Source organism: Hakea prostrata, unplaced genomic scaffold (assembly GCF_041222555.1).
Source record: "Hakea prostrata isolate BN-2017 unplaced genomic scaffold, UWA_Hpros_2 contig_13, whole genome shotgun sequence".
NCBI classification, from domain to species: domain Eukaryota; kingdom Viridiplantae; phylum Streptophyta; class Magnoliopsida; order Proteales; family Proteaceae; genus Hakea; species Hakea prostrata.
The window spans coordinates 608,807-631,039 of NW_028291132.1; the positions used below are offsets into that span (position 1 = coordinate 608,807).

Consider the following 22,233-nt stretch of genomic DNA (forward strand, 5'->3'; position numbering starts at 1 on the left):
TACTCTCTTACTCTACTCTCAAGGTATGACTCTCTCTCTCCTAGTCTCTTTCTCACTCATCTTTATTCTCATTTTTACTGTTTGGACCATGGGCAAGGTGCTGCAACCTTGCAAACACCTTGCCATGAGTCTTCTATACCTCATGCATTGATGTTTTCCCCAATCTTACAATGATTTACTTACCTCTTGAGCATTAACTATGCATTTCCATGATTTGTTGCTTACCAACTTACTTTATTTACCAAAACTGAGAAGAAGCCCATGATTAACCTAATCTATACCTTGCATATGATTTCAATATTGCTCCTAAGTTATTCCCTACTTAATCCACTATGTTTTTCCCCCAATTTGTATTAAGTAATAACCAATGCCATGATTTCCAACTCTCGAACTTGATATGCCAAATTGGGGATTTCTAATTTGACCATTAGATGATGTTAATTCTTTGATAATTAGGGTCTCTATAGTGTGTTTAGACTATTCCCCAAGTTTCGTATCGATCCGAGACCCGAAAGGCCAACGTTGGGCCAAAACCCAAAAATCCAGCTTGCTGTCCGAGACTCTTTGTGTCACACCCCACTCGTCGGTATCGGTTACCCGCCCGACAACCCATGGGTGCGATCCGTCACAAGATCCAAGGTTTTAGTCTATCAACAATATTTAAGACAAATATAGATAATCATGAGCAAAGAAAATTCAATAACTTAATTAAATGAATTACAGGAGCCCAAAATGCTCCAATATCAAAGGAAAGAAATAAAGAATAAAGGATAAAACAAAAATGAGAGCAGCGGAATAATTCAAAAGTATTTATATCAGTTTTCCCAGTTTGTTTCTCTAAGTCAATGAACTTAGACTCCAGTTTAATAAGGTGAGGGGTTCTCCAATTCTTCTCCAGTCTCTGTGCGAACTGCCTGACCACCTTTCGCCTCTGACCATCAACTGGTGCGATAAGCGCACTCCATGCACCCGTAGGAACTCCCGCACATGCTATTTCCATCTCCCACTGGCGGTTCCACATCTTCTTCAAACGGGATGGTTCCTTCATAGGAAACCAGCCCATCTTCAGATACAAATCCTTCTTCTGTATAGGCTAAAAACATACAAAGAATAAAGCAATGAGTTCTAAAGAACTCAGTAAGAAACAATCATATATCTCATCCATCATCCAACAATGCCATGATACAATAGTAATATGAATGAATGCAAAACATGAATGATGCTATGATTTCTAACTATGCAAGTCTCTAATAGCGGACATGCTTTAAGATAAACACCAGCCCTCCTGCGGGTAAGTCTCATCACTCGATCCGGCAAGGACGGTTACCTCGTAGGGATCCGGGGAAAAAGGGAAAGTCCACACCGGCTCACAAACCATGGTTAGGGGTTAAGTCCACACTCTCTCACCACGACCATTGGTAATGAGTACTGGCGCATGTCGGGGTTTCTAATCCAATGCAAGGTCATAATGGTTACATGAAGTCCAGATACATCCCCTATGGCACCAACCAACTCGGTTCAGTATCCTTCGCAACCTAGGAGTAAGAATCCTCACGGACTGGCTACCTCTGTTGGACTCTACTCCTTAACCCTATGGTCATCCACATATTATTGGGGCGGATGCTCTCATGATTCCTCACGACACCCGGTCCGGTCCTTGGACATCCATGAGCCCAACCCTAACATATGCAACCCTACCATTTATATGACTAACAGTGGACCACCAAGTCACATCACTATCATCACGGGTTACTCGGTTTCAATTCCCCTACCGAAAGGGTAGTAGCATGTGGGGTACCTAGCCATGCAATCTAGACTCATTCTAACAATGTCATCAATTAATCATGATAGTGCTGAAGGTATCAGCAAGCATGTGTCCCATTCCACAGCCTTCTGATATCATCAGCCAAGATATCCCAAAAGGAACACCCCAACTATCATAACCATATACCAATTACCATAATCATATAACATTCACAATTCACCAGGTAATTATGAAATCAAAGCAAACAGCAGTAGTATATTAGAAATAAATACAACTACAGCAGCATATAACAATAGAAATCAAGACTAACAACTATCAGATTAACATGTTCAAGTATATGTAGATAGATAAGATAGACTGTCCTTACTTGCATATAACTGAAACGTCCGTAAAATGGAATCCAGTAACTATTAGTAGACTTTTCTTTTAAACAGAATCACCAAACACGGGGTTATTAGAATATATAAGTCACATAAATCAATTTGAATCAGAACCGAAATCTAGTTGGTCACTGTTTACCAGCCGGTCGCTTGTGCCGGTCGCTTAGGTTAAGCGACCGCCACTAGTGACCGCCCCAAAAACAGTGAGTTTCAATCCGAAACTCAGGCTTCTGATTACTCGATTTCAATCCGGTTTTCGAGTAATCTCATCCTAAGTCTCGAATTAAACACTCCCTAAGCCAAAAGGGTGAGAGAAAATAATCCACTACCATCAATAGATTACCCATAACCCTCTCCTTGATTGGATTAACCATCTCACGGAAGTAGGGTTCCGTTTACGGTTATTCCATCTCAAGTAGATTAAAAAAGAGGGTAAAAATATCCAAGGGGTAATCACAGAGACGAGGGAAAAAGGGTAAAACCAATCTAACGGAGAAAAGAGAGTAAAGAACGAAGGGTTAGTTCAATACCTCACACCAGAAAGCCAGAGAAGAAAAGAACTGATCTTCCAATTCACTGTCAGTACTCCAGAGACTCTTTCGGATCTTCCCCGTAGCCGTCTAAACTCCCAAATAAGCAACCACGAATAAAGTAATCGTTAATTAGACGGAGGTTGCCTTTTATAGAAGTCTGGGGGCAAAGTAGGAAAAATCCCCGAAAACAGACCGGGCGGTCGCTTGGGCCGGTCGCTTAGGTTGAGCGACCGCCACTAGTAACCGCCCCCATGTAATTTGCCATACAAGGGTGCTTTTACTAGGGGCTGATACCCAAGGCAAACCTAGCCCTAAATAAGAGATGGGGGAGATCTTACCTTCATTCCGGACATCTCTGAACAACACCTGACTTCCGAAATTCCCAGCTCCAGCCAAGGCAGGCTCTTCAGATAAAGGATTAATATCCATGGGTCCTGGGTATGGATCACGGGCTTCAATCCGGATACTCCACAAGTTCACCCGACTAGACCTTCGGGTTCTCGGACCTGGAATACGGATCTCGGGTTAGAAATACGGGGGGTATTACACTTTGGGTCGATACTTGTTGGTCGATACCATCGACCCAATGTATCGACCAATAGAGTTGCTATCAACAACTTCTGCCTAGTTTTGATTCGTTCGATCTCTGATTGTTCTGATTTCTTCTCTAATCCTTCATATATGTTTATTTAGGGTTTTAAGACTAATTGGGCCACTTGCTTGTGATCTTGGGCCATCTTCTTCTCCAACTCAAGGTAAGGATAGTTATTGCTACAATCACTTAAGATGTGTGATTGTGACTTGATATTCCTAAGATAGTGAACATAGTCTCTATCTCATGTTCTTACCATTTTAGACTTGCTACATATGTCTTATAACAGTAGAATGTGTTCTTCGGGTGCTTGCTGTAGTATGTGTTTCAGGTTCTCTATGTACTTCAGAAGCATCGAGACATGAAACACATTGTGAACTCCAGCAAGAGATGGGGGCAAGGCCAAGCGATAAGCAACAGGTCCAACCTTCTCCAAGATTTCATAAGGTCCAATGAAGTGAGGGCTAAGCTTTCCTTTCACATTGAATCTCGTCACCCCTTTCATAGGTGACACTTTAAGGAAAACTTTCTCTCCAAATCGGTCCTTCTCTTGTCGGCATAGGATTTCTGTTTTGAGTGGGCAGACTTAATCCTTTCTCTAATCATGTCGACCATCGCACTCGTAGTTTCAATCATTTCCGGACCTAAGACTTTTCTTTCACCCGTCTCAGTCCAATACAAAGGTGTCCTACAAGTGTTACCGTACAAAGCTTTAAATGGAGCCATGCCTATTGTTGATTGATAACTGTTATTATAGGCAAACTCAACTAAAGTTAGGTGTTCGTCCCAATTTCCACCCATATCCACAACACAAGATCTAAGCATATCTTCTAAGATTTGAATTGTCCGCTCAGACTGTCCATCAGACTGTGGATGATGAGCTGTAAAACCCAGCCCTAACCTTGACCCGGAAACCTTGTTATTTGTAGGTCCAGTGACCCGAAGTAAAGTAAGAAGTCAGCTTTGGGCCATCCCAGTGGAGGACTTGTTGTCTGGCTTTGAATCCATGAGAGTTGATGATGAGGTTCTATTTATGGAAACTGAATCTTTATGAAGATCGGATTAGTTGATGGACTTGGAGTGCTCTCTATCATGGTTTGAAGGCATTTCTACCTATTAGGTAAGTCACTTGATATGTGTGCAAAACCCCTTTAGGATTGGATTTGATCTGGGTCTTCAATTCCCCTGTTTTGGAATTCTTTCTGCATTGGTCGCCGATTGGTCGTTGGACCAATCGACCAATCCACTCGACCAATGAGTGCTGTCTTTGGCAATTAGGTCTTGCTTGCTCTATTTAAGTCCAATCTCGAGTCTACTTCGTCTTTTCTGCCTCCAAACTCTTTGGAACGAACCAAAGACCTCTGCAAGTCATCTCCCTTGCATCCTTGGTGATTTTCTTGACGGATCTTCGTCAAAACTCTTCCTTTTGCATCAAAGGTATGTCTACACTCTCTTCTTCTCCTCCATCTCTGTTTTTCTTTCCTTTTTGAGTTGAGACAGTAGAGGAGATGCTGCATTCTCTGTTGCAAACATCTCTGGACTTGTCTCTCATGATCTTCCTAAGGATTAATGGCTAAAACAATGATCTTAACCATGATCATTGCAAGCTTTTGAAGGAATCATGATCAAACCATGATCTAGTCTTTGTTTAACTTTTGATTTGAATTCTGATCTCCTTGGATCTTCTATATTGATCATGTTAGTAGTCAATTGCTGTGTTTTCTTTTCATGATCCATGATCTATCAATCTCTAGTTGTTTCTCTTCTACCATACCATGTTTTCTTCATGAATCATGATAGTTACATATATGGTAGGTTTTGTTTCCTTATTTAGATTTATGCTCTTAGGTCTATTTTCTTGAAGATCTAAGTATGCTTTTCATGATACCTTTACCTGAAGCAATGATCCATTCTCCTATTGTTCTTGCCTTTGATTTCTATCTTGAATTCTTCAAGAACCATGATTGATCTAATTATGGTAACTTTTTGTTTCCTAATTTGTATCTTGATGACTTGATTCGATTAGTGTTTTGAGGTCCCCTATATGTTAGGATACTACTAATGTAGTTTACCCCTTGATTAGTACCCTTTTGAACCACCAAATTCGGATTTTATATCTCAAAACTCTGATTTTATAGGCTCTATCACGCATTGGTCGACTAGACCGATCGACCAATCCACTCGACCAATGAGTACAGCAACTCCGGAATTGGTCCGTGTTGGATGTTTTGGTATCTTTTCTGTTAGGGATCTTTCCTAATATGTTGTATACACTTGTTTAGGACCTTCTTCTCAAGTTTGTCAAGATCTTACTTGATTTCTTAGGATTCCTTTGCGAGTTATAAAAGGTAAGGATGGTTACTTCTTTAACAACATAAATTGCATATCTTAGTTTCTATATTTGAATCTTGTTAAGTTATTTCTTTAATTAGATTCTTATAATGTCATACTACTGTGGTACTGTCTTGATATCAGTAGCATTACTTATTCATATTGAATTGACTCATGTATGATTTACTTACCAGTTATATACAAATTGATTGTAGTTATTGATTTCTTTCCATATATGAAGTTACCATATATGTGATGTTATGAATTGATGCTTGTGTATGCTTAAGTATGGTTTGGAAAGGAGAGGTGTCCTTTTGACACTTCTGTCCTTGGACTACTACGGGAATATTATGGGATGTTTCCGGAGATGCCCTCTGGACACCTTCCTAAACTGTTGGATGACATATCTAGGACTGTCTAGTAGTGTTGGGCTAGGATGTCCCATTATGTCAGACCCTAATCGGAGGGGTATTGAGACCAAACGACCCGTGGTAGCAATGGGGATTCATGGGCGCTCAAGACCGGTAACCAACCCGTGAGAGGACAGGAATCACATTGTGGGGGCCATTTATTGGTAGGGTTGCATATGGATAGACTTGGGCTCACGGGCGCTTAAGACCGGTAACCAACCCGTGAGAGGACGTGAGAGCTTCCCGTTTACCATATGTGGATGACCAGTAGGGTTGATGAGTCCGTAGTCAGGGACTATTGGGACTCTAGTGTGAAGGATACCAGAAAGGATCGTCAGGGATGAGGAATGGACGTATCTGTATCTGACTTGATGTAACTAAGTAGAAGACTTGCATTTGGCTAGGCTTTACCCTGACATGCGCCGGTACTTAGACCAATGGTGATGTGAGAGAGTGGTGACCTACACCCCCAGCCATGGAATGTCCCGAGGGATGCCGGACCCATTACCAACTAATGATGAGTGATTGAGACCTTCCTAAAGAAGTACGGTGCTATGACTTAAAGCATGTCTGCCAATAGAGACCAGCATATGTAGAGTTAGATTCATACATTCATTGTTTGTCTCATACCATATTGCATTTATGTTTGTTCCGAAATCCTGCCATTTATGTTATTATGGATTTAAGCGCCCTTCTGAGTTTCTTTGAAACTCATTCCTTTATTGTACAATGTTTGTTAGACTATTCTCAGTCTTGAATATCATGACGACCCCTATGAAGAAGCGCAAGGAGAAGAGGCCTATCTCCAGGAAGGTGATTGCGGTTACAACAATTACACTGAAGATCCCGCGAGTGGTTATGCTCCGTACGATGCTTAGTCCGACCATTGAGTGGAAGCGCCCTTGTGCTGTTTATGAGATTTATACTTATAGGATGTTGTCTATAAAGTTGAGAACAATTTAGTTACCCATTGTACCTACTACTGGGATTAGATTCTGTCTTGCTTATTCTCTTTTAGAACTACTTTTCCGCTGGTTGTAGAGTGGGATTTTGCCTCACTTTACTTATCTGTTTTAGACACTCTGACTATATCTAGTACTCTGATTTATATAGATGATTCATTCTTTCCTTATTTGGATCTATGGTTTATCTTCCGCACTTTTATTATTATTGTTCATGATTATGTTATTGTTTATATGGGAGGTTGATTACTCGATACCTGATCTTCGGGCTGTGGATCACACTCTCGGGTATGCCAGATAGGGTACCGGCTGGGAGGATGTGACATGAGCTGTACTCAGATTCAACTAGGTTCCCAAAGCCTTTTGCAACCCATTCCAGAATCTAGAAGTAAACCTGGGATCATGATCAGAGACAATACTCACAGGCACTCCATGCAGATGAACCACATTGTCCACATAAAGTCTAGCTAGCTGGTCCAAAGTGTAAGTGATCTTCATAGGAACGAAATGGGTTGATTTAGTCAACCTATCAACAATCACCCACATAGTGTGTCACATCCCGCCCTAAATCCACCAAGGGGGTACCCTATCTGGATTACCCGGGGGAGTGAATCACGGTCCTGCCGATCAAGTTTAGGAACAATCATAGTCACTTAGCACAATAATATAATTAAAAGCAAGAACAATTCTTTGTATTCAAATAATATAATAAAGTCAAGAAAGGATCTCAAAAGGTTTCACAAATAATATCAGAGTGCGGAAATGATACAAATAGGACAAATAGTCAAAGTATGAAAAGGAGGGGAAAACCCATCCTATAATAATAGCGGAAGGTAGATCGACTAAAATTAAGGGTTACAACCGGTTCCCAACATGACAAGGGAACAGACTAAACTACGGTCTCAACAAATTAACTAAAAGGTTAAAAAGAAAATGGGACAATATCCCAACACTAGCACACAAGTGCAAAGGCCGAACTGCTCCAGATAAGTCCCAATCTCGGACTACTAGTCTTTATCAACTTGTACACCGTGACCAGCGGGGTACGGGTCATCGACTTGGTCTTCAAAGTGTTGACCATCATAGTCAACAGTGGTGGTACCTGCAATAGAGTCTAACAAAAATGTTGCAAAAAGGAGTGAGTTCAAAAGAACTCAGCAAGGCAATTTATTCCACAATAACATAGATACATGATACAAAACATAGCACGATGCAATATGATATGAAACACATGATGCAATTATGATTCTAACTCTATGTATGCTAGTCTCTATGGTAGACATGCTTTAAGTCATAGCACCATACTTCTTTGGGTTGTCAGTCACTCTCCCTCAACCCATTCTGTATCTTGGGATTGTCGTGGTAATTGGGTAAAGTCCTCTCAAACCATGGTAGGGGAATCGGTCACCGCTCTCTCACATCACCGTTTGGTATAAGTACTGGTGCATGTCACAGTAAAGCCTAACCCAATGCAAGTCATCTACTCAGTCGTATCAAGTCAGATCCAGATACGTCCATTCCTCGCCCCTGGTGATCCTTTCCTGGTTCCTTCACACTAGAGTCAGTGTAATCCCAGATTACGAACTCATCAACCCTATTGGTCATCCACAAATAGTAAACGGGAAGCTCTCACGTCCTCTCACGGATTGGTTACCAGTCTTGAGCGCCCGTGAGCCCAAGTCTAGCTATTTGCAACCCTACCAATAAATGGCCCCTTTTGGGTATCCGTAGCATGGTTTATGTCCCCAACCGGATTGGTTACCGGCCTAGAGCGCCCATCAAACCATACACTACCACGAGTCGTTCGGTCTCAATGCCCTTCTGAGTCGGGTCTGATACGACAGGGACATCCTAGCCATACATCTAGACAAGTCCTATATATGTCATCCAATAATTCAGAAAAGTGTCGATGGGCATTTTTGGAGAACATCCCATAATATTCCCTCCGATGTCCAAGGACAGAAATGTCAATAGGACATTCCCCAATCCCAAATCATACTTATTCAATCACATTCTCAATTCCATCATATCATACATAAATGACATTTCATCATATAGAAAGATACATACCATAACATGATCAATTACATATGAATTTATTAAGAATACATAATCATGATAACAAAAGAATATGTAAACATGGCACTACTATACTTGAAATACTTATAACAGTCATATACTGAAGGAAATATGATAAAGAAGGTAAATCTACTAAGTCTCTAACATAGAAGCAAGAATCATATAATCTATGTAGTTATGGTAACAACCGTCCTTACCTTAAGTCGCAATGATGATAATCCAACAATCTCAAAAGAATGATCCAAAGATGGTAATAAGACCCTAGACAAACATAAATGAAAGGTTAGAAAAGAAATCGGAAAAATCAGAGGTCGAACGGGTCAAAACGGAGCAAGGTTGCTATCAGTAGCAAGTTTGGTTGATGGTCTTTGGTCGATGGCATCAACCAAAGAGGATCGACCAAAATTGTCTTCGGGGCTACATAATGGGTTTTGGGGATTTTGGTCCGAAATGGGTCTTCTGGGGTTCGGATCGATCCGAAACTTGGAGGGAATGCTAGGAACAGTAGCAGGAGACTATGTAGCAAGAATTAACATGATCCAATGGTCAAATTGAAAACCCCCAAATTGAGGTCTTAGGTTCAAACTTGCAAGAATCATGTTCTTCAATGGAATCAATTGCAATTGCAAGAGAACTTAGGAATTCAATTAAGGGAATGATGGGCAGTAGATTAGAGATACATACTAACATATAATCAGACCTAATTGAAAGAGAAAATCAGATTAAGAGATGAATTCATGTTGTAAAGAAGAGAAAATCAAAATAAGAAAGCAAGAACATCATGTATGAGAATCATAGCATGGAAAGGGTGAAGAGAGGTTTAATCAAAGCAAAAGAGCTTGTAGAAGAGGTAGTTGCAAGGTTGCAGCACCTTCTTCACGAACTCAATAGCAAGAACAAGATTAGGTAGAAGTAGATTAGAGAGAGAGTGAGAGATTACATACCTTGGAGAAGAGATTAGAGAAGAGAGACAATGATTTTTGTAGAGTATCATCACCCAAGCCAAGGAGGAGCCTAAGAGGAGCTTTCCCACGTTCTCAGATGTTGAAATGAGTGAAATATGGTTCTAGGTTCAAGGATTCACTTAAATAGATGAAGGAATATCCAAAAAGCATCTTTTTCTCGAATTTGGGTAACTTTGGTCGATGGTCCTTGGTTGATGGCATCGACCAAAGAGCATCGACCAAAACAGGTAACAGGTTTCAGCAGAAAATCCAGAAATAGTTCAGCAACTTCGAACAAGGATTAGGAGAGCTATACAATGTCAAATTGAGTGAGGTTTTCTCCTACAAGTCAATCAAGAAGTCTAGTTTCCAGAAATACCTTGGGATCAAGAATGGGAGTTCATTAGGTCCACCAACTAATCTCACCTTCTTCGATGCGCTAGCAGGATTTGCCAGACATAGTTCAGCAACTTCGGATAGGGATTTGGAGGGTTATATGGGGTCAAATACAATGGGGTGACCAGTCCATCAAGAAGTCTAGTTTCAGGAAATATATTCGGATTGACCACAGGAGTTCATTAGGTATTTCAACTAATTCACCCCTCTTCGGTGCACAAATTCAAAACTAACACTGACAATGCTCTCAAGTGAGGGGCATCATCGTCAATGTCCATGGGCTTGGGCTCCGACACCAAATCATCAACCACAAGGGTCCACAAGTCTCTTTTACCCCCACTTTGAGTCTTCGGACCTATAAACATAATAGATTCCGGACCGGGCCAAGGTTAGGATAAGGCCAGATATTACAGGTCTACCCTATGGGAAAGATCTGGCATGACTTCTTAAGGCTTTCAAAGATAATAACACTGAAATCAAGGTCCAACTTTAAGGTCTAATATCAAACAAGTCTTTCTTTATCCCAAAACAAATAGGGTAACCTGGTGAGGTTTGGGCTGGATGTCACACAGTGTCATTTCCCTTGCTTGTCCGTGGTAAGCTAGTCACGAAGTCCATGGAGATATCTTCCCACTTCCAGCTAGGAATAGGAAGGGGCTGAAGCAATCCGGATGGAGGCTGTCGAATGGCTTTAACATGCTAACAAGTCTATCACTTGGCAACAAAGTCTTCAACATCCGCTTTCAAACCATTCCACCAAAAATGTTCCCTTAAGTCTTTATACATTTTGGTACCTCCAAGGTGTATTGTAAAGATCGACTGGTGAGCGTCTTTCAATATTTCCTTCTTGATTTCATCAACAGTAGGCACACAGAGTCTACCTCTAAACAATAAGGTACCATCTAAAGATGTACTAAAAGTAGGGTCCATTTCTGAATTTGTGGCAATCTTTTCAATCTTCTCTTTCAACTCAAGATCAGAACTCTACAAGGCAACAATCCGGTCTCTAAGGGTGGATCTTGCCGTCATGGCATAAAGAATACAATCCGAACCCTTAGGAACCACTTCTAAGCCAAACCTTTCAATCGACAACAACAAAGGTCTGCTCAAAGCACACAAGTCCAAATCCTTCCTTTGACCTTTCCTACTAAGAGCATCCGCAACTACATTTGCTTTACCTGGGTGATACTGGATGTCACAATCATAGTCAGAAACCAACTCCAACCATCTTCTTTGTCTCATATTGTAAAACCCAGCCCAAACCTTGACCCAGAAACCTTGTTATTTGTAGGTCCAGTGACCCGAAGTAAAGTAAGAAGTCAGCTTTGGGCCATCCCAGTGGAGGACTTGGTGTCGGGCTTTGAATCCATGAGAGTTGATGATGAGGTTCTATTTATGGAAACTGAATTTTGATGAAGATCGGATTAGTTGATGGACTTGGAGTGCTCTCTATCATGGTTTGAAGGCATTTCTACCTATTAGGTAAGTTACTTGATATGTGTGCAAAACCCCTTTAGGATTGGATTTGATATGGGTCTTCAATTCCCTGTTTAGGAGTTGCTGAACTGATTGGTCGACTGGACCAGTCGACCAATCCACTCGACCAATGGGTGTTGTCTTTGGCAATTAGGTCTTGCTTGCTCTATTTAAGTCCAATCTCGAGTCTACTTCGTATTTTCTGCCTCCAAACTCTTTGGAACGAACCAAAGACCTCTGCAAGTCATCTCCCTTGCATCCTTGGTGTTTTTCTTGACGGATCTTCGTCAAAACTCTTCCTTTTGCATCAAAGGTATGTCTACACTCTCTTCTTCTCCTCCATCTCTGTTTTTCTTTCCTTTTTGAGTTGAGACAGTAGAGGAGATGCTGCATTCTCTGTTGCAAACATCTCTGGACTTGTCTCTCATGATCTTCCTAAGGATTAATGGCTAATGCAATGGTCTTAACCATGATCATTGCAAGCTTTTGAAGGAATCATGATCAAATCATGATCTTGTCTTTGTTTATCTTTTGATTTGAATTCTGATCTCCTTAGATCTACTATATTGATCATGTTAGTAGTCAATTGCTGTGTTTTCTTTTCATGATCCATGATCTATCAATCTCTAGTTGTTTCTCTTCTACCATACCATGTTTTCTTCATGAATCATGATAGTTACATATATGGTAGGTTTTGTTTCCTTGTTTACATTTATGCTCTTAGGTCTATTTTCTTGAAGATCTAAGTATGCCTTTCATGATACCTTTATCTGAATCAATGATTCATTCTCCTATTGTTCTTGTCTTTGATTTCTATCTTGAATTCTTCAAGAACCATGATTGATCTAATTATGGTAACTTTTTGTTTCCTAATTTGTATCTTGATGACTTGATTTGATTAGTGTTTTGAGATCCCCAATATGTTAGGATACTACTAATGTAGTTTACCCCTTGATTAGTACCCTTTTGAACCACTAAATTCGGATTTTATATCTTAAAACTCTGATTTTATAGGCTATCGTCTCTGCATTGGTCGACTGATTGGTCGACTGGGGCAGTAGACCAATCCAATCGACCAATGATTACAGCAACTCCAGAATTGGTCTGTTTTGGATGTTTTGGTATCTTTTCTGTTATGGATCTTTCCTAATATGTTGTATACACTTGTTTAGGACCTTCTTCTCAAGTTTGTCAAGATCTTACTTGATTTCTTAGGATTCCTTTGCAAGTTATAAAAGGTAAGGATGGTTACTTCTTTAACAACATAAATTGCATATCTTAGTTTCTATATATGAATCTTGTTAATTTATTTCCTTAAATAGATTCTCATAATGTTATACTACTGTGGTACTGTCTTGATATCAGTAACATTACTTATTTATATTGAATTGACTCATGTATGATTTACTTACCAGTTATATACAAGTTAATTGTAATTATTGATTTCTTTCCATATATGAAGTTACCATATATGTGATGTTATGAATTGATGCTTGTGTATGCTTAAGTATGGTTTGGAAAGGAGAGGTGTCCTTTTGACACTTCTGTCCTTGGACAACTACGAGAATATTATGGGATGTTTCCGGAGATGCCCTCTAGACACCTTCCTAAACTGTTGGATGACATATCTAGGACTGGCTAGTAGTGCTGGGCTAGGATGTCCCGTTATGTCAGACCCTAATCAGAGGGGTATTGAGACCGAACGACCCGTGGTAGCAATGGGGATTCATGGGTGCTCAAGACCGGTAACCAAGCCGTGAGAGGACAGGAATCACATTGTGGGGGCTATTTATTGGTAGGGTTGCATATGGATAGACTTGGGCTCACGGGCGCTCAAGACCGGTAACCAACCCGTGAGGGGACGTGAGAGCTTCCCGTTTACCATATGTGGATGACCAATAGGGTTGATGAGTCCGTAGTCAGGGACTATGAGGACTCTAGTGTAAAGGATACCGGAAAGGATTGTCAGGGACGAGGAATGGACGTATCTGGATCTGACTTGATGTAACTAAGTAGAAGAATTGCATTTGGCTAGGCTTTACCCTGACATGCGCCGGTACTTAGACCAATGGTGATGTGAGAGAGTGGTGACCTATACCCCCAGCCATGGAATGTCCCGAGGGATGCCGGACCCATTACCAACTGATGATGAGTGATTGAGACCTTCCTAAAGAAGTACGGTGCTATGACTTAAAGCATGTCTGCCAATAGAGACCAGCATATGTAGAGTTAGATTCATACATTCATTGTTTGTTTCATACCATATTGCATTTATGTTTGTTTTGAAATCCTGCCATTTATGTTATTATGGATTTAACTGCCTTACTGAGTTTCTTTGAAACTCATTCCTTTATTGTACAATGTTTGTTAGACTATTCTACAGGTGGTCTTGAATATCATGACGGCCCGTATGAAGAAGCGCAAGGAGAAGAGGCATATCCCCCCGGAAGGTGATTGCGGTTACAACAATTACACTGAAGATCCCGCGAGTGGTTATGCTCCGTACGATGCTTAGTCCGACCATAGAGTGGAAGCGCCCTTGTGCCGTTTATGAGATTTATACTTATAGGGATATTGTCTATAAGATTGAGAACAATTTAGTTACCTATTGTACCTGCTATTGGGATTAGATTCTATCTTGCTTATTCTCTTTTAGAACTACTTTTCCGCTGGTTGTAGAGTGGGATTTCGCCTCACTTTACTTATCTGATTTAGACACTCTAATTATATCTAGTACTCTGATTTATATATGATTCATCCTTTTCTTATTTGGATCTATGGTTTATCTTTCGCACTTTTATTATTATTGTTCATGATTATGTTATTGTTTATGTGGGAGGTTGATTACTTGATACCTGATCTTCGGGCTGTGGATCACACTCTCGGGTATGCCAGATAGGGTACCGGCTGGGAGGATGTGACACATATTCAACTCTTTCTTGGTGAAGAAGTATTTCAAACTCTTATGATCTATGAAGATAGAGATCTTCTCACCGTACAGGTAATGTCACCAAATCTTTAAAGCAAAAACAACGGCGGCAAGCTCTAAGTCGTGAGTGGGATGATTCCACTCATAGTCTTTCAATTGCTGAGAGGCATAAGCCACAACCTTGCCGTGTTGCCTCAACACGCAACTCAAACCGATCTTGGAAGCATCAGTATAGACTATCAACCCACCGGAACTATCAGGTATAGTTAAAACCGGGGCACTTATCAATCTAACTTTCAGCTCTTCAAAATTCTTCTCGCAAGCTTCAGTCCAAACGGACTTCTTTTCCTTTCTAGTTAGCTTAGTCATAGGGGCAGCCAACCTAGAAAAGTTCTCAATAAATCTCCAATAGTATCCTGCCAATCCAAGGAAACTTCCTATCTCAGTCACGGTCTTCGGTCTTTCCCAATCGGTAACAGTTTGCACTTTTTCCGGGTCAACACGAATACCTTCGGTTGAAACAACATGGCCAAGAAATACTACCCTTGAGAGCCAAAAGTCACACTTGCTAAACTTAGCATAGAGTTTCTTTTCTCTCAACCTTTTCAATGTGAAGTTCAGATTTTCCACATGCTCTTCCTCGTTCTTCGAGTAAATCAAGATGTCATCAATGAAAACGATTACAAACTTATCGAGCACATCATGAAATACCCGGTTCATGAGGTCCATGAACACGGCAGGAGCATTCGTTAAACCAAAAGGCATAACTTTGAATTCATAATGTCCATACCTTGTTCTGAATGCCATCTTAAAGATATCACTTGACTTCACTTTCAACTGGTGATACCCAGACCTTAAGTCAATCTTTGAGAACACAACCGCACCTTTCAACTTTTCAAATAGATCATCAATCCGGGGCAGCGGGTATCTATTCTTGATCGTCAACTTGTTCAAATCCCGGTAGTCAATGCATAGGCGCACACTACCGTCTTTCTTCTTAGCGAGCAAGACCGGAGCTCCCCAGGGTGACACACTTGGTTGCACAAAACCTCTATCCAGGAGTTCGTTCAGCTGAGTTTGCAACTCCTCTAGCTCGGTAGGTGCCATCCTATATGGAGCCTTAGACACCGGAGATGCTCCAGGAGTCAAGTCTATGGAGAACTCAACCTCTCTATCAAGGGGTAGTCCTGATAGATCATCTGGAAACACATCAGCAAAGTTACAAACAACACTGACATCTTCAAGTCTCTTCTTTTCTTTGACCTTGCTTCCAGATGAAGTATCTTCCACCAAGGAGTGGACTTGCATTAAAGCGGTCAAGGTCTTCTTGCTCACTCTTCCCTTCTCGCCTTGGAACTCGAAAACTGAATTCCCTTCCAATCAAAATTGAATCTTCTTCGAAGAGCACAAGATCATAGCGTTGTAGGATGTCAACCAATCAATTCCCAAGATCACGTCAAAATCCCTCATATCAAACAACACCAGATTTGCCTTCAAGTTCAAACCACAAACACAAACAGGACATTCCTCTAACACTTTATCTAGTTTAACAATAGACCCAACAGGGGTACAAATTGACAAACATCTAGATAAACATATGGGTGTTAGGTTAGTCTTCACACAAAAGTAGATGAAATGAATGAATGTGATGCACCCGTATCAAACAATACAAATGCTGGAAAAGAAGCGACTAACAATGTACCTGTGACAACATCATGACAAGCTTCTTGATTAGTACCAGATATACTGAAGACTTTGCCGGAAGGAGGTGCAGGGACATTCTTCTGAATAGGAGCACTGGGCTGAACAGACTTCTTGGGGGAGAAACGGGCAAAATGGCCAGGCTGTTTGCAAAAGAAACAAACATTATCCTTTGGTCCAACAGAGGCAGTTGCCACAAGAGGTCTCTGAGATGCAGGCCTCGGATGCACCATTTTAGGTCGAGGAGGCTGGACAAATCTTGCAGGTCGGGTCCCACTAGTCTGGCCATATTGGCCTGCATGAGTAGTACTAGGACTTGGCCCAACACTCCGTGGCTGAAAGGTAGGAGTGGGGTACGGTGCAGGCCTCGCAAAACGACGGTCAGTATGATCAACAAAACCAGGAGGTCTTGACTACCAAGGTCTCTGTGCTCGCGTATTCTCCTTCTCAGTCTTCTCAATTTTCTTCGCATTCTCAACGGCCTGAGCATAGTTCCCAAGAGGAAAGGCAGTGAGGTGAATTTTGATCGAAGGTCGCAGCCCTTTGAAGAATTTCCTCGCTTTGGCAACATCGGAGTCTAAAGAATCAGGAGCGAAGAAAAAGAGTTCTTCAAACTTCTGCTGGTACTCCAGCACAAAAAGGGAACCTTGTACTAATGCCATAAACTCGCTTCCTTGGCATCTTTCACTGACTCAGGGAAATAGTTCCTACCGAACGCTTCTTTAAACAACTCCCAAGAAATCACACCAGCATGGAGGTTTTCAAGAATAGGCCTAGTGGAGGTCCACCATGCATCAGCCTCATGTTGAAGCTTCGCCTCTGCAAACAACACCTTTTGAATATCCGAACACTGCAGGTGTATGAATGCCTTCTCCAGTTCTCTCAACCATCTATTAGGAAAGAGGGCATCCTTGGTCATGCCAGTAAAAGATGGTACTTGAAGCTTAAGAAAACTCTCCATCAACTTGGTATGCGGGATCTCTGTGGACCTCTCCACATATGGAGCTGCACGGCCAGGGTTCCTTGAACCCCTTGCTCAGTTCTCTTCTCGCAGGGCCATAAATTCGGTCATCATTTGATTGAATTGTGCTGCCTATTGTTGCATCATGTTGGTCATAACGCTGGCAATGTCTCTGAAGCTTCCGATTTCAGGGGCATTGGGAACTCCATTAGGGGCGGGGTTCTCTCTTTGCTCTTGTTGGCCCGGGACCCCAGCAAGCACATCATCGACTCCGGAATTATCAGAACCAATTAAACGATTTCTTAGAAGCACCATTCTGCAAAAGAATCAAGGTTTACAACATCAAAAAAATTTAAACTCGTCAATAATCACTTGATCAAAAGATTAGGATGCCCAAATCATGCTTAAAATCATTGACATAACAAGTTTAAAATCCAACATTGGTAAAAATCCAGTCACAAAACAAAATTCCACAAAAAGCCCAAAAGCAAAAAATTTACCCTTATTGGTCGATACTTTGGGTCGATGGTATCGACCAAAACATAATCGTATCGACAAACGGAACATATGGCCCACTCGTTTCATTTCAAAACACTTCAACCCTTTTTGGCCCACGGGAAAGTTTCTCTCAAGGTATCAAGGTTTCAGGACTGATTCAAGGCTTCTACGACACCATTTTAGCTACATTGATCATCACACAAGTAAGTCTTCCATTCTTCTTCCCTTTTCTTGCATTTTCAAATACCATGATATGATTTTTCTTCAAAAAAATGAAAAATGCTTGTTGCTAATGGTTAGAATCATGTCTAGGGATATTTAGAAACATGTTTCCATTAGTTTACAAACAAAACCAAGCATAGAACACAAGATTTCACACACTTTGGTTCCAAAATCACTATTCATTTCAAAATTTTCCAACTTTGCAAACACTTGTCCCATTTTTATACCAAAAATGAATTTTGACATGAAACCAAGTCCCACATGACTAATTTACCATGGGGAAGGTGTTCCCACACTTGGTTCGCCGAAAATCCAATTTTTGAAAAATCACAAGTCTAACCCAAAGAGGGATTTTTCTTCTTCCTTCTTGCTGAATTTTCTCTTCTACGGGTCCAAAATGGTAGATTTTCACCAAACAAACCATCCCAGCATGTTGATCCAAGTCTTATGCACATGCTAGTATGTTCGAATCGCAGTTGAGCAAGAATTCAAATTTTTGAAAAATTTAAGAAAATGCCCTTCATCTAACAATTGCACACAAGGACTAATCAAAATGAAATCTCTTTCTTGTCTCAATAGATTAGTCATGCCCAGAGGAGGACGGAGAGCTGACAGAGGTCGAGGGCATGCTCCACGACAAGAGGTTACCGAGGAGAACCTCTTCATATCACCTCAGGCAGAGTTCCTATATGAGCGCTACTTCTACGACATACCGATCGAGTACAGACGGTTGGTAGTCTTGGACGAGCTAGAGACCTTCCGCATCCGGGAGAGATTAGAGGCGATGGGCTACCTACCTTTGTACACCACGCCATTTCCGGGCTATCTAGAGCTCGTTGATAACTCTATGAAATAGAGTTAAGATTGATAACTTTATACTTGAGATGGCTTGATCTAGGAGTAGTTTTATCTTTGTTTTAATGTTAGTAGTAATTAGATTTTGTTTTATTGAGTCTTAACATGTTGCATCTTATGAAGGTCATTATTGTCACTCTTACATGATTTTTTCTTCAGATTAATGGATTAATTTGATTAATCCTCTTTTCCTTGAAAATGTAGGTGAAGATCCATAATAGAAGAAGAACTTGTCCTCTAACTTTGTTGTAGAGTTGCTGCAGCATTGCTACAGCAACGGAGCTGAATATTCTCAGATCCAATTCAAATGGAAATGACTAGAAAGGGCTAACTTAAGTGGACAATATTCTTGTAAATACATGATAGTTCTCAGCCCTTGATCTCAAGAGGAATGTTCTAATCCTATGGCCAGGTTCTACCCTAATGATTGAATACATTTATAGAGGAAAGAGAGACAAAAGAGAGAGAAGAATATAGCAACACATGCCTAAGGGGAATAGAGGGCACGGCTGAAGCAAGGAGAGGAAGAACCAGAGCTAGACTGATTGCGGAAGCTAGGGAAGGCTGCTGGAGAAGTTGATCTGAAGCAAGAAGAAGGCTGGAGCTCTTGTGGAAGCATTGAAGCTTTAGTTCTTTTCATTTTTATAATCTTATCTTCTCATCTTCTAGCTTAATGTTAACTATAACTACTGCTGTGTTTTTAATGTCTGTTATGGGCTAAAGTTGTGTTGTGTTGGGATGATAGTAGTACCTAAATCTGAATTTTGAGATGTACTTATCATGTGTTCTTTAGTCTTACTACAATACAACCTTCTGTCAATGAATTCAGCATAATATATATTGATTGATTTCGGTTCTTGAATGATTTTTCATGAACGAATGCTATGATTGAGTTAACTGGAAAGTTAATGCAGCCTAGATGTTTGCTAAATTGTGTGAGTTAGCATAATCTTTAATTAGTTTGTGTTGATTAGTAGGTTGGGTAGGAATATCCATTTACCTCATATGGCCATGATTGAGATTGGGTTTAAATTGCATTCATATTTCAATTCTTCATAGGAATATGCAGATGTTGATTTAGGATGTTAGCTTATGTGTATTGGAAAATACCATATTGCCATTCATTCCAGGTTCTTGATATATGTTGGGGTTGTAGTATTACTTTAGAATTTGCATTAAAACATTCAGGGGAGGGGAAACTTGATTCCCAACACTCTTTTCACTCACTAAGTTCTCTCTATTGCTTAATCTCCATTTTAGCTCCTTAGTTTTATTACCTGTCATTTGATTATTTAGTTAGTCAATCACAAATCAACTTTGTTAATCTCGTTTAAATCAATTTTACTTTTACATTGAAAGTTAATGATAGAATTCTCCGTGGGATCGATACTCTACTTATCATTTATTACTTGATTGCGACATGTGCACTTGCGTAACATCTTGGTACACAAGCAACAAGTTTTTGGCGCCGTTGCCGGGGAATTTTGTCTTTGATAATTAGTGTAGAAGTAAGTTTTTGTTTTATCTACTGAAATTTCTTTACTTTGATATTAGTTTTCTTTTATTTCCAGGTGCTTTTACCCTTGTATGAATCCGCTGCATGATCAAGAGTTGATACCCTTTGATTTTAAATCGAAAGGACATTTCTAGCTAGAAAAAGGGAGCAGCGAGGTTTAGCAGTAGGTCAAACAATGGCTGAAGTAGTGAGAAATGGATTGAATAATATTGAGAATAATATGGTAGCTAAAGGTGATGATAGAGATAGGACCATTAGAGGATATGCTGCCCTAAGGTTGCATGAGCTGAATCCAAGTATAGTAAGGCCAGAAATTCAAGCATTACATTTTGAACTTAAGCCTATGATGTTCCAAATGCTTCAGACTATAGGACAGTTCAGTGGGATGCCAACATAAGATCCTCATCTCCATCTTAGACTCTTTATGGAAGTAAGTGATTCTTTCAAGATACCTGGAGCAACTGAAGAAGCTTTGAGATTGAAGCCATTCCCTTACTCATTGCGGGATAGGGCAAGAGCATGGCTAAACTTCTTACCTCCACAATCAGTAGCCACATGGAATGAATTAGTAGAGAAGTTCTTGATGAAGTACTTCCTTGCAACAAAGAATGCCAAGTTTAGATATGATATCACTAGTTTTCAACAACTGGATGGTCAATCTTTTTATGAGGCATGGGAAAGATTTAAGGAGCTCTTGCGTAAATGTCCTCACCATGGTATTCCTCATTGGATTCAAATGGAGACTTTCTACTATGGTTTAAGTGGACAAACTCGATCCATAGTGGATGCATCAACAAATGGGGCTATATTGGCAAAGTCTTACAATGAAACTTATGAGATCTTGGAGAGAATGGCCAACAACAACTACCAATGGCCAGCTGAGAGAGGTGCTGCAAATAAGAGAGTGGCAGGGATTTATGAGTTAGATGCAGTGACAACTTTAATTGCACAAGTGTCATCCCTAACTAGTGTGTTAAAATCCGTAAACTTGCCTGCAGTTGTACAAACTCAACAAAATATAGCAGTCTAGTGTACATATTGTGGTGGGGAGCATGCCTTTGATAGCTGTCCATCTAACCCAAAATTTGCTTACTATGTTGGTAATTTCAGCAATGCCAATAACCCATATTCCAACACCTATAATCCTAGTTGGAAGCAGCACCCTATCTACTCTTGGAATGCTCAAGGACAGCATGTAGGCCCATCTTCCATCCCACCTCGACCTCATCACCTTCCAAGTGCTCAATAGCAAGTGAAAATTCAGCCTATGGAACCCTCTTCATCAATAGAGCTTCTATTGAAGGAATATATGGCAAAGAATGATGCAATGATTCAAAGTCAAGCATCTTCATTGAGAAATGTGGAGAATCAAGTTGGATAGCTAGCTAATGCTTTAAGCAATCAACCTCAAGGATCATTGCCAAGTGACACAGAAAATCCTAAGAATGAAGGCAAGGAGCATTGTAACGTTATTGCATTAAGGAGTGGAAAACCTCTAGAGCCACCTCATTCAAAGCCTAGCCAACAACAGAAAGGACCTATTTCTATCCAAGAAGAAGGGGAGAAGGAAGATCCTGCTATTGTTCAAAGGGAACAAACTGATTCTGTAATAGAAGAGTGCTTTGTTGTGGATGTCATTGAAGAGCTGGTTTCAGAAGAGTTGGAGAAAGAGTGTATTAAAAA

The 22,233-nt window shown here is 40.5% G+C and overlaps 1 non-coding gene across 1 annotated transcript; it reads right to left on the reverse strand.

The window, feature by feature from the left end:
* Window positions 1–21,163: 21,163 nt before the first annotated feature.
* LOC148999352 (small nucleolar RNA R71) lies at window positions 21,164–21,270 on the reverse strand. The gene has a single exon (XR_016170964.1). It is a non-coding gene; the product is annotated as a small nucleolar RNA R71 (small nucleolar RNA).
* Between the last annotated feature and the right edge of the window lie 963 nt (window positions 21,271–22,233).